Below are 10,646 nucleotides of genomic sequence, written 5' to 3'. Positions count from 1 at the left end.
AACCTGCTTCTGCACCCACAGCAGGCATCATCGGATGGGTGAGGAGAGCTTCTTTCTTCCTGGGTCCAAAAAATCTTTTAAAGAGAACATAACACAGAAGCCTCTTTCTCCAGGCTTTCTTCAGGGCCATTCTCCCCTCCATTTGTTTAGGTTAATGCCTTCAGATATTGCTGCCTGTTTTTCACAGGCATGCAGACTTGCACAAAACAGTAACAGTCAAAAGCCTCCCTGCTGGCATCTGTCTTTGATTTGGACAGAAGCACCTATCTGTATCTGAGGTAGTGGATGTTCTTTTTTTAATTAGTGACTTCACAAAAGAGCTTATCTACTATCTTATAGGCTTTATGGGTGCCTCATACATAAGGCTGCATAATTCCTTGGTTTGCTGAGGTATCACAAAGACCTTCATTGGATCCACATGAGCAGCTCAAGAGCTGGCTAGAGAGAAAAGGAAAAGGAATTGTTCCAGGGTCTGCTGAGGAGCTGCTCTGCTCTCAGCAGCACCAGCTTTTTCAGAGAGGAGTAGCTTCAGCAGGACCCGGGGATCTTCAACCCCTGAATTGTCAGGATGTGAAAGCCCAGTTCAGTCTGTGCTCTAAACAGGGCAAAATGGGGATGTCGAAAGCAGGTTTCTCCCTTTGTAGCTTCTTGTGCTGAATTCTGGCAGGGTGTAGCTGAGAGGACAAGGAGATGTGGCCCGCTGTGAGAAGAGGGTGATCTCAGCTGGGCTCTAGGCAAGGAGTCACAAGGCACTCCATCATTCCCCAGGACCTGTTTGGTAAAGGAAAGACCACACATGAGCTCATTTTTCCAATGGATGTCTGGCCAGAGTCATGTAAAGAGAAGGTATTGCCTTTCAAGGCTGTGACAGAAACCAATGTAGGCCAAATTGTTTGTGTTTTGTTTTCTGGCTGACATACATGGCCTGCATAGCCAAGATCAATTTGCTGCCCTTTATTTCTCTCAAGTGGCTCTTTAGCCACTGATGCCTCACATTTCTATCTCCCAGGGCTCATCTATGCTTTTTGCTGCTTCCAAGAGCTAGCAGTTTACACAATGTGATCTTACTGTCCTCTCTTACCTATACTTCCCCTCTCTAGGCTGCTGATGTAACTGCGGCTGATGCTTTCGAACCTGGATCGGTGTGCACATCTCAGGGCTACTTGTGACTGCAGGCTGGGCTTCAGAATCAAGTGCTTTGTTGGGGTCCTTTCTGAGAACTGGAGGAGGGCCAGGTGTGTCCACTTCACCGTGCAGCCATCCATCTCCCCGGAGTTTCATAATAATACCCATCTGTTCTTTAGCTTGCTTACGAGAAAAGGATCGTGGGGTTACAGTGGTACCAATTAGCACATCTTGTTGAGGCTGTGTTTAAAAATATTCGCTGCCCATCTGTGTGGAGACAAAAATCCATTTCTGTTAATGAGGTTGTTTTTCTTCTGATGCTTGCTGTCTGCAAGTACTGAACTTGGTACAATGAGTCTTGGGAGAAAAGGGGAGCTTTGCACCAAGAGAACCAGTGCCTACCTTTGAACAAGACTGGCCAGAGCCAGCTCTGGGACACAAGAGGAAAGTTTTGGGGGAAGGAAAGTGGCAGAAGAGCATGAATTAGGGCAAGTATTTGTAATTTTCCCCCTCCTCACCTCCAAATCCCACTGGAGACAAAACCTACATAGGTACGGTGCTGTGCTTGGGGTGTACTATCAAACTGTTAATCGCACGCTCACTCACATCCCGCTGACAATAGAGGGTCTATGAAGAGTGGTTTAGTGGTTTTCCACAACACAAATGCCACGCAGACCACAGATTAGGATCTGCGTGTCTTACAGAGGCCCTTAAAGGTCTCGTGGCAGGAATGCCAGCCATTCCCCACATCCACTGACTCCAGCTCCGTCATGTTTGGGCGCTGAATGTATGACCGTCTTTTACTCCCCCTGACAATGGCAGGCTACAGAAAGCAGCAGAGATGTGAAGGAATTTGGCCGTCCTCTCATCTGAGGGCAGCCTTGGCAATCAGGCTAGGCTCAAGAAAATGGCTGGCACGGAGCGCTTGTAAACCACAGCGCGAACAGAGAGGCCTCAGGGAGAGCAGAACAATGAGCCCCATGGCTCCGGTGCCTTCTCCCCTCTAGGAGCTATTTGTCCTTTTTTAGATTTATCCACTGATGGCTTCTTCCTCAGGGCTGGAGCTCTCTCTCCAGCTGCAATGAAGCACTGTGAAGGCACCGGCAGGGCCTCCTGTAACACCTCTGAATGCCTGGGATTTGGCATCCTAGTTACAAGCCAGGTTTGGCTACGTGGTCCGTGTCTGCCAGCCAGAAAACTAAATGTAAACCTGGCCAACATTATGCATCAGTGCCTGTCACAGCTCCATGAAAAGCCACAGCTCCTCTTTACAAGAGTCTGTCCCGGATGTCTCCATCGCCATACAGGTGATATTCCAGTGGGAGAGTTAGAGAAAGCAAAATGTGTAGCTTAAGCAAGAGTTAAAAACTGGGTTGCTACATATTTCTTGGCTATTTATGACTTGTATGGTCTCAGGGGAGTTGGAAGTGACGTGCTTCAGCCTTAGGTCTGCTTAGCTTCCTTCAGCAACAAGCAGAGGGGAGGTGACAGTGCCTGCCGTCTCACTCTCATGCCTCTCTGCAGTTTTCATCTTTGTATGATAACATGGGCTTGATCGAAAGAGTAAGCTGAATGAAGCTTACAGACCCAAACTACCCAAACTACTGAATCTGAGGACCATTTGGTGCAGGCTGGCCCCGTGCAGGCTGGCTGGGAGACAGGAGCTGGGCAGAGTGTGTCCTGGAGCCTGGAGCATCTTGCTTTTGTGAGACGAGAGATTGGCTCCAGCCCATCACACCAACCTATTTGTGATAGTCTTCCTTGCATTGCATCTCAAGAGCCTCTTCAGCTGAAATCTCTGCTGGATTCGTGGTCCGCATTTCTGACAGCTGTTAAGGGACATTTGAGGTAGCTTGTATAACTGTTCCCCTTCCACAGGCACATATGGATTTATACTGCCAGAATAGCTGGGATGAGCTTGCCGATTCCTTCTGTCACCTCTCCCTGCTCCCTCCTTTCCAAAGGATGAGAAATGCCTAGACATGCCACACAAAACAAGTGTATGCATTAGCTTTACACCACCAACCATCTAACATATGCCCTGAAGCTCAGTGTCTGGAGTGCTAGAAAACTGCACGCCAGCTGCAGGTAATTTTCATAAAGAAAAAAAGCTGTCCAGCCAGAGAGCAGGTAGAGAGCAGGCTAAGCTTTGTCCTGCCAAATGCTCCTCATGCCCTCTGATGATCCACTGCTTAAAGAAGCTCAGCCAGGTTCATTGCAAAGTGTAGCAGGGCACGTCTGGCAGTCAAAGGCACTGAGGGATAACAAAACAGCACTATCTGAGCAGCCAAGTCTTTATGCTTATGTGGTGGCTACGTAGGAAGTCCTAGCACCTCTGACTAGGTGCTAATGGGACACGGAGGGTGTCTGCAGCCACGTTGGTACTGCCTTGCCAAGCATTTTGGAGCATGAGTCACCTCTCCCAGAATCATGAGACTGGCTTGCAAGTTATTAATATTTATTTTCTAATTGAGAATTAGAAGAACCTATCTTTAATTCCAAATGGTTGAGTTTGTGGGGTTAACTTAAATGACACTGACAGAGTGATGTTTCTGTAAGCATGGAGACTTTGGTTTGTTGTCTTTGTGTTGCTTTTCCTGCTTTAAACGAAAACTGAGATTTCTCTTTCTCATCACACAGGCCCAAATCTGGGAGGACTTGTATCGCATCAGCTGTTAGGAGATTTACCATAAAATCACAGGGATTTGCACTGGTTATTGAGCAGCCATATGCTAGGCTCAGTGCAGTGCCCTTTTGCACCTCTGGCCAAGCTGCCTGTCTGTCCACTTTAAGCCTTTCCCTGCTGGCAAGGGTTTACAGTAGTTCAGACAGGGTGAGGACATCAGATCTATTCTGCATGTGCCCTTTTCAGTATTCTGAAATAAGCATGGTAGATACAGTTGCTAGTGGTGTCTAAAAAACTCATAACTGAGGTTGCAATGAGCAAAGGCAGCTGATGAAAGAAGATCTCCAATCAAGCCCAGAAACAGCTATATGATGGAAGAGCCACTCGGCAATTCATTCCACAAATAAAAGCCCTGGCTTCTTGCCACCTTTCATACATGGGAGGAGAGAAAAGGTTTTTAGCTCTTCACCTGCAAATGCTTAGTGCCTAAAACCTCCCTGCTTCCTATAGGCCACGAGAACAAAAAGCTGTCATGCACACTCTTCGTCTTTGCACATACACCCTTGGAGCTGCAAAATTGAATTTGGGGGTGGAAATTGGAGTGCTGGGATTTGTAAGGGTGGGTGTGCCGTGGCCCACCAAGCACTGCAGCAGAGCAGTCGGGGTCCTGTCATAAGTCCTATTTAGGAGTGCCCTGTGCATCTGAAGCACCCTCAGTGGGTTGCTGGAAGTGGGCAAGAGCACCAAGCTGGTAACAAAAGTTTCCCAGGTCTGGCTGGGCTCTGGATGGGTGATAGGTGGTCTGAAAGGGGCTTTGGCGGTTCCTGATGTTGCCCAAAAGCTTGTGAAGCCCACAGAAGAAAGCGCACAGCAAGGGCAAGGCTTTTGGGGAAGCACAAAGCCCTGGCAGGTTGCTGATACCCACTTAACTGCCCAGGATGTGAAGCACTGGCTGATGAAGCTCACCTTCCCAACCTGCACGTGGTTGCATAAGGCTAAAACCACAGAGCCTGAGGTTGCCATGCCAACTGGCGTCCCGAATTCCTCCCATCCATCTCCCCATCTGAAGGAGCAGGTGCCCACTCTTGAATGATCCAGACACCTTGCCCCATGGGTGGGACAGGACCTGGGAGGTGTGTGTCCCTGTCGAGGCCAGCTGGCAGCAGTTCTGCTTCGTTATCCCAAGTGTCTCACCTGTGCTGCCTAACTGAGTTTGCCATCCTCACCAGCAGCGCTGTGCTGTCGCTCACCAAAAAAATCACAAGCACGGCATGCATCCGTGTGCCTGGTTTCCTTTCTGCAGCATTAAAATAGCGTAAAGTGACTATCAGAGACAACAAGACGGAGGCATCGCTATTTTGGGGTGCTTATGTAAACCATCTTCAAGTGAGAAAATGAAAAAAAAAAAAAATCAAGCTCCTTATGTTCTTCCCCTGCCCCCCTCCTTATGAGGGGAACTTACAGAATTTTACTGTATGTTAAAAGAGTCAAACCCTCGAGACAGAACAAAAACGCAAGGTGGCTTAGGTCTGTACTGAACGGAAGAAGCTGGCGGACGAAACAGCTCTGAGGTTTTGCATCCGATCCTAATTAGCAGTGATTTCCAGCAGTGAACGAATTCTTGTAGTTATCCCCTTCCCTTCCCTGGCTTTGTTCAGCCTGCCACATAAATCACAAGCCATTCTCTTTGCACTCCGGCACTATCAGGAGTGGGAATCCTGATGGGTGAGTTTGCCAGTAATTAAATTTGTCCCTTCTGTTCGTTTCACAGATGTAGTTGCCCTCTGCTTTGAAGCAAAGTGCAGGTCAGAGCCAATGGGAGCCTTTAATAATCTGGTCGTCTGATCCGGTGCTAAAGGCGGAAAGTTTTCTTGCTAATTGGATTGTTGTGCGATTATCTGAGGAGGAACAAGCTCCTCTGGACAGAGGAAGGCTGGGAGCATACAGAGTTGTGGTGAAGGTAATGGGCATATTTATACTCCTGAACACGTCCTCGGAGCCCTCAGCCAGAACAAACACATAGAAAATGCCTTGGGCCTGATTTCCTATGCCTCAGCAGCTTGCTTAGTCATTTGCACTGGAGTAAAAGCGACTTTGATAGGCTTCCATGTCAAAACGATAGCTTTTTACATCACTAAAAGCAGCGTGCCAGGCTCATGGGGTCTGCAGCGCGAGCGTGCTTGTGGCAAGGCCAGGCTGGTGCCACCCCGCAGCACCTGCAGGGCAGGGCATCGAGACCCCTGTGAAAATACACAAGTTTAGTCTGAGCTCTTATTTTTTAGTTAAATAGTAAGATACCGCTCCTTTCTGCTGCAGAGAAAACCCTGACCCTGCAGCACCCTGAGGGCTTCGTTCCTCTTCTTCAGTTTGTTTTAATCTTTCAGCTTTTCAGTCTGTTTCCTGGTTTTAAGGACCTGATATACATTCATGACGAGTTTGCAGCAGGCAACGCTGCCTTCTAAAAGCCGGGCCAAAGCAGCTTTTTTGCTCCAAGGGCATGGACGAGGTTATCAATGCATCCATTAACCACACTTCCCGGGGAGGTTTTGGTACTCCGCAGCCAGCGCTGGCTATGCACATGTCCCTGTGTGCCATGCCACCTCCCGGCCCTCCCGCTGGTGCCCAGGAGGAGCAGATGAGGGCTCTATTTCCAGCCTGGAGGCTGTTATCCGCATGGCCCTTTGTAGACAGCTACAACTCATTCTGCTCATGCTCCGGGCTGGCCCAAAGCCATGCGGTCTCTCAGCAGAGCTGATTAGGCTCAGCAGCTCATTAACGGTGGCTGCTCAGTTTCCAGCTCCTTCGGAGTGTGGGTAGAGGGAGCTCACGGCTGGAGATGCTCACCTGAGTCACCTGGGACTCGCTGCTAAAATCCTGCATGCACGTTCAGTTTTCTCATCTGTTAACTGCTGAAATATTTATGCTCCTGCTCCACGGGAGGGACGGAGCCTCGCTTCCTTGGTATTTGCAGAGTGTGCGGAGGTATTAGCAGAACTTACACCAAGAGTACATAGTATTAGCATTATTATTATTATAATGGATTTCACTTCGGATCTTGAGTACATGATTGCAGTCCTCTGAGAGAGGAAAACTGAACAAGAACAAAAAGAAATATAAAAGAACAACCTGTCATTCTCACCTGTTCTTCACTATGGAATTATTCTCATTCACTGGCTTCCTTTGATTATAAATAAAGGTGTATAATATCTCTTAGATCAAAGGGATAAGACATTTTTCAATCCCCCAAACTTCCTTTTTTTATTATTTTTTTTTTAATGAAAGCAGTAGTAAAAAAAAGAATGACTACTGTAATTGCTCAGCACAGGACTGGCCTGCTAGGTGGAAGAGGGCACAGTAACAATTAATTCTGTACAGGGGACACAGTGCCCAAATTCGTACTGGTCATAGGCAGGTTGCTGTTGTTCTTCTCCAAGTAGCCCCAGTGAAACCCAGAGACAAAAAAAACCTGCACAGGAGATATAAAGCTGCTTCCCCCATGAAGCTCCATGGGAGGTGACCAAATAAGACCTCTTTGTACTTGCACAGTTTGGAAGCACATCCCCACAGTCCCCACAGTTCCTCAAGGGGCAGGTGTAGATGGAGGGGATGGTGCAACATGAACAGATGTAAGAAACCAAATCCATAGTGAAATGATTTTTTTTTTTTTTTTTTGCATGCCACAGCTTGCAAGGTGAGGAGGGCTTCTGAATAGCAGTGTTTGTCTAGACCCAGTTAATCCCAGGTATAGGGGCCAGAGCCAGACTTGTAAATGCCAGTTCTGAATGGAGACCAAAACAGAGTAACTGCTCACAGGGAGCACCACGTGTGCTGCAGAGGGCTCAGGCTTGTCGGTCTCCATTTCATGCATTTTTCATGCATCTCCTCTTGTTTCTGTGCCATTTGTTTTGTCCTTGTTTTCAGCTGTATCTAATAAGCCTTCACTGTGCTTCTGATCAGAGGGTTTGCTGTGAAGGCATGCAAGGCTCTCCTCCCCAGGCCTCTTCATCTTCCCCAGCTCCTCCTTCCCCTCTGCTCTCTTTTGTAGTTTGTATTCCCACCGCAGGTAAAAGTCTTCTGGAGACAGTCATCAGCCCTGGTAAGAGGGTCAGGACAGATGAGGGAGAAATAGGGGCATTTCTCAGGGTGCCAAATAGCAGCAGTGAGGGCACAGCCATAGAAAAGTCCCCCAAAGGATCTTTTCTCTATATATTTTGGAAGCATGGTGATGGTGTCATCCAGAGGAGAGCCTTGGGGGCCTGCTGAATGACCCCTTCCTACTAACATAGTTCAGAGGAGAGATGTGGTTGGGCTGGCTCCCAGCTGTGCTGTTATCCACCCAGACACAGGGTCTGGCAGCACCTGGTGAGATGGGGTGCTGAACAGGGACTGACATCGTGATTTCTCCCTACACACACTGCTTCCTAAAAGACTGACACAGCACCCTGTAGTCATCATCAGGTTAGTGCATGACTTGTCCTCCAGCATGGGCAGATGTGGTGGGGTGGCTCTTCCTCCAGCTGGCCCTGGGAGACTGCACACCAACCCCCTTGGTACTCACCGAGCACATAGTAATGAATTATTATATGCATCATTATTTTTCCCTGTGTTACAGACAATATTGAATCCTTTTTTTTTTTTTTTTTTTTTTTTTTCCAGCTTTAATCTTGCTTTTTTAAAGCTTTTTTTTTAAAGCTTTTTTTTAAGTTTCATAAAGATGGGGAAAGTTTTAAAAAGTTTCAATGGCAGAATGAAATTGAAAGGGTGTGTGCATGTCTGGTGAGCAACTCTGGACGTGCTGGGTCCTTAGTGGCAAAAGGAAAGAAGGGAGCCCAGAAGTCTTTTCTGAAAAATATTTCATTAAAATGTAATTAAAAAAATGATTCATAGCGAATGCAGCAAATAAGAGGTGACTTGGATGTCACCAGCTAAGCAATGCTTTTCCATTTTGCAGGGATCTCAGTAAATATTATTAACCCATTTTGCACCCTGGGATGCTGAGAAATTACAGAGTCAAACACAAATGCTGTGAAGGGAACAATAATACTAGCCAGACCACCATTTTCTCAAATGTGTGCCTCCTCCAGCTGTATTCTCCTAAGTGTTACTGCTCTCACTCACAACTGATGATCATTACTTATTTTCCTTGTCCCCATAATTCCCCCGGAGAGCACTTTGCTGAGTTTAAATGCCCAGGGGGTACAGGTAATGCAGGGGCAGGAGTATTTGTGTCTGCCCATCTACGTGCTGTTCAGAATATGACTTGGTACCTGCAGCTTACAGGCTCCTGAGCACTAACTTTCCAGCATCTCTTGAAGGGAGGGGCACCACGCAGGAGAAATGAATGTGGGAGGGAGGGAGGGAAGGTGAGGGGGTGGAAAAATGAGCCTGCATTACTGAATAATGAGCAGAGTGAAAATGAATGGGAAAAGAGAGAGAAAAGCTGGTTTAAATATTTAATCTCTGTTGCATTTGCTTTTGAAGAGGAGACAAAAGCCGGAGAACATCTTTTGTCTTGAACTAATTCTGACCAGAGCCAAACGGCATGTGCTTGTCACTTCTGTCATTTTCCTTAAGGTGGAGAGAAACAGATTGGTCCTGCTGCATCAGCCCATCACAGCAGCCTCCACCGCCAGCTGCGGCCAGCACCTGGAGCTGCAGAAGTTGTAAATGACTCCAGATGGTGACATCTCAGCCCCAAGGAGCCCACGCTGCCCCAGGTCCTGGTGCTGGGCTGGTCAGCATGTGTGCCCCCAGGAGCTCACTTCTCAGAGGGGAGGGAGCTGTCGCTGCACCAACAAGGCCATTTGCTTTGAGTTATTCCATGATATCCAGTTGACATAACTCATCTGCTACACTTTCTGCTTCTCTTGCTCATCACCCAGATGGGAGGACCACACCACTGCCATGCCCAGTGCCACCCAGCCAGGCAGGCGCAGCCCCTGGGAGTCGTGGTGGTTCTCCACAGCCACAGCCTGCAATTCTCTGAGATGGCATTAGCCGCATAAAAAAAAAACTCATCTAGGCTTTCTTTATGTACTGGAGGTGTAGGAGGGAGAAATGCCTCCAGAGCATAATTCATTGTGTGCCTGACTTTTAAATTGGTAAATATCTGCAAGCCCTAAGAAAGGCTGATGGTCCCTGACTAACCGGAGAAAAACCTCTGAGATTGAGAACTTTTTCTCTTGTTTCGGCAATGGCTTTGACACTGATTCATTTGTTCCCTTTACAACCCTAGAAGCAATGAGCTGCTGCCATCCCTGCTTCCCCAGTGGGGGCAGGTACAGAGAATTAGCCTGACTTCTCCACCAGGGACCCTCAGGAAGTCATGGGAAAAGCGTGGATTTTTGAGCCCCAAAGGAAGTCCTGGCCTTTTGTCAGTTCCTGAGCACAGCAGGAAGAAAAAAAATACCCAACAACAAAGCTACAGCAACATCTCAAGCCTCTGAAGGCTCATAGTAAGCAATTATCTTTCAAAGGCTTACTTCAAAAGTAATTTATTATGTCACTAGCCGATTGCTGAGAGATCAAATAAAGCCAAGGTGCCAAGGTAAGAATGTTCCCATTCTTTTTTGATATAATTTGAGGAAATCAACTGGCTAGTTTAAATGCTGGAGAAGACAGCTGAGTGGGCGTATGGGCTTGGTGAAGCCAGCTAGGCAAGAGTTTTGCATTTGGTTTACAAAAGAGCTTGAGTAGGCTGAGATTCCAGGCTGATGAGATGGTCTCTAGGATGACTACTCTTTCTTTTTGGCAGAGAACTCTTACATTTGTGTAAGCTATAGGGATGAAAGAGTATTTTCTGTAACACTACAGGATTTGACTTCTATGTTAATTTTGCCAGCAGCAATTCCTCCCATGGCAAAGATACCAGCACGCTGATCATTTCATTTGGATC

The sequence above is a fragment of the Aythya fuligula genome, chromosome 1 (assembly GCF_009819795.1).
Source record: "Aythya fuligula isolate bAytFul2 chromosome 1, bAytFul2.pri, whole genome shotgun sequence".
NCBI classification, from domain to species: Eukaryota; Metazoa; Chordata; class Aves; order Anseriformes; family Anatidae; genus Aythya; species Aythya fuligula.
Note: the sequence above shows the minus strand (reverse complement) of the source record.